Source organism: Meleagris gallopavo, chromosome Z (assembly GCF_000146605.3).
Source record: "Meleagris gallopavo isolate NT-WF06-2002-E0010 breed Aviagen turkey brand Nicholas breeding stock chromosome Z, Turkey_5.1, whole genome shotgun sequence".
NCBI lineage: Eukaryota > Metazoa > Chordata > Aves > Galliformes > Phasianidae > Meleagris > Meleagris gallopavo.
In genome coordinates this window covers 61366421-61369015 of record NC_015041.2, presented here as the reverse complement: position 1 = coordinate 61369015, position 2595 = coordinate 61366421, and the positions used below count along the sequence as shown (strand labels likewise).

Genomic DNA, 2595 nt, shown 5'->3' with positions numbered 1-2595 from the left:
TTAGTTTAACTTATAAGACAGCACCCAAACACAATTATCTGATAACAGCTAAATTGCACATTACTGGCCATGTGCTCAGTAGGATGGCATAGTTCTGTTTTCAGAAAAGCTTTGTAATTTACGATTAGTAATAAGGGCAGTCCAAAAATATGCAGAATTGGGTGTTGGTAAATGCAAACACATACTTACTTCAAAAGCAGATTGAGTTGTTGAAGTTGCAATTCTAAGATGTTCCTTTCATTACAGTGTTTTGAAGCTTCACATGCCTACAGCACCTGGCATAAGAGCTTGCTGTAACCCACTTCCGTCCAAAATCAGCCTGACTGAACTGATGTTGATGGTGGTTGACCTAAATGAAGACACTTTTTCAGCTTTGAGGTGTTAAATATCACCAAATGGAGGCATCCAACTGCTGTGGACAGCAACTTCTTAAGCAGTTCTGGCTGATTCTGCCAGTCAGCACCTAGTGATGGCTTGTTGTGGTGATGGCTACCTGTTTAAATCAAGTTTAACAAAGCCATAGTATATTGTAGACTTCTAAACTATAGCTTGAGAGAGGAAGGGAGATTAAGCAAGCTCTAACTGTATACTGTTTTCCCACTTAGTTTTCTTAACAGAATTTTGATTACATCCACATTTCCACTCTTCTCTTTGTTCCCAAGTCAAATTCTATTTTGCTAGGTTGTTTTATGAGATTAGTTAAGGAATACAAATCTCAAAACCAAAGTTGTTTCAGCAGCTTCTGTGCAAATATACATCAGAATAGACAAAATAATGTGCACAAACTTGGAGGTCCAAAGAATTAGCACAGATTTAGTCATATCAGGCACCAAAAAGTCCAGACAGAAAAAAATCAGTGGAAGACTCTTGTAAGCTCCACTTGAAAGATACTGGTTATTTAAGGGCATCGAAGCACAGGCACACCCAACACTGAACAGAACAACCCCATCAGAGACTGTTCTCACTATTTTAAACTGTTAGTAAGTGAAACAAGAATTTTCTGCTGAGAAGAACAAGAGGGCATTGACCTGCTCTCCTTGCCTAAGCTAATCTCCAGTTACTCTAACAAAGCAAGGCCCTGTGCAAGCTTCTATGTCTTTTGCAAACTGCTACCTGTCAAGCCTTTCAGCTCTGCGTGAGCCCAAAGCAGGGCTGCAAGGCTGCAACTCTGCAGGCTGCCTCGGGGTGTTGAGCTGTTTGCATGTGCATACAGCAGTTGTGAGTAATGGGGGAAAACAAAACAAAACAAAACAAAACAACATCAAAACAAAACAACAACAACAACAAAAAAACATGAAAATGTACACTGTGTCCAGGCTGAAAGTGTAATAAAAATGTATTTTCACTCAATACAATGCTAGCTGCAGTAAAGTACCATTAGATGAAAATAAGTTTTATTGTTGCTAATAGGTAACTAAACATGTCCCTCTGTTTCCATGTTCATGATTTTCATTTTCTAAGTATTGATATATTCCCATAGAAACCTTCCTGCTTCTTTCCTTTACTAGAAGGTACTGTATTGAAGAAAGCCACATCTGTGCCCAATCACACTTTGTAGGAATACTTCTGCTGTTTTTGGACCTCACTGGCAAGGTAGTCACCTGTTGGAGGTGTCTTCCTGCAGAGGAAAACACATAGTTTGCATGAGACTTACCAGACATCTCCCATCCAACTGATGCTGGGCAAGCATCTGGTGTGACCCCAGTCATTTTGGTGTGAGAAGAGTAGCTCCTCAGCCCAATGTTCTCTCTTCTTTCTTTGCAGACTAAGGGCTATTTTCTCCAAGTGCGTGTCCTTTAAATAAGAGAATAGTGGAAAAAACAAGGCAGAAATTAACTTTGGAAGGAATTACTACTATACCACTGTGATCTGCCTCATCTGTGTTCTCTGCTCCGGTTTCCTAGCGGTGGAGGATGAACAGCAGACCTCAACCATTTGATGCTGAATTAAATTGCATTTCTGTTTGTTCATACTGAGAACAATTAATCTGAAGACCTGCTCATTTATTACATGAGATGTTCATTTGGCATGGTAGGAAGAGGAAAGGCCTTTGGCTTCAGCATCTTTGGCATATGTGCTTAGAGCAACATGGCATTTATGACCGAATTGACACCTGCTTAGCCTCTGCTGGAACAAACTGACTGATGCTGTATGGCCGCTGGCTTCTCTCCCATCAGCAAAAGAGCACTGATGAGATGTCTGTGGGGCTGTGTACCAGTAGAGAATTGGACTGTTGTAAGGGAGCAGCTGGTATCTTCCTGCTTGGAAGGCCACCTGTCCTTCAGCTTCTTTACCTATTGCTCTGGCTGGAGCCCATTGATACCTCCAGCCATTTGTGATGATTAGAAATGAACAAGAGTGTCATGGGCTGAAGTTCAGGAGAAAAACTCTGTCTGTTGCTTGTTCTTTTTGGGCTCTGGTTTGTCACCATCACAAACTCAATGGTGTGACCGTGTGTGACCTCGAGGCACAGCACTGACAGCGGCATGTTGGATGCAGCTCCTTTCCCCATCTCTTTTCGTGTAGGGCAGCCCGGGCCAGGTGGAATGATGAGGCTCTCCATCCCCTGCCACCACACAGCAGGCTGTGCCCAGC

The 2595-nt window shown here is 42.3% G+C and overlaps 1 long non-coding RNA gene across 2 annotated transcripts in view; it reads right to left on the bottom strand.

Moving 5' to 3' along the window:
- LOC104915320 overlaps window positions 1-2589 on the bottom strand; it is a 15067-nt gene extending 12478 nt beyond the window's left edge. The window contains exons 1-2 of one of the 2 annotated variants that reach the window (XR_002110105.1): window positions 1655-2589; window positions 190-349 (exon numbers count right to left, since the gene is read on the bottom strand). This is a non-coding gene — a long non-coding RNA (uncharacterized LOC104915320). The remainder of the gene's footprint in view (window positions 1-189; window positions 350-1654) is intronic. The other variant, XR_796327.2, reaches the window with a different exon arrangement.
- Window positions 2590-2595: the final 6 nt, after the last annotated feature.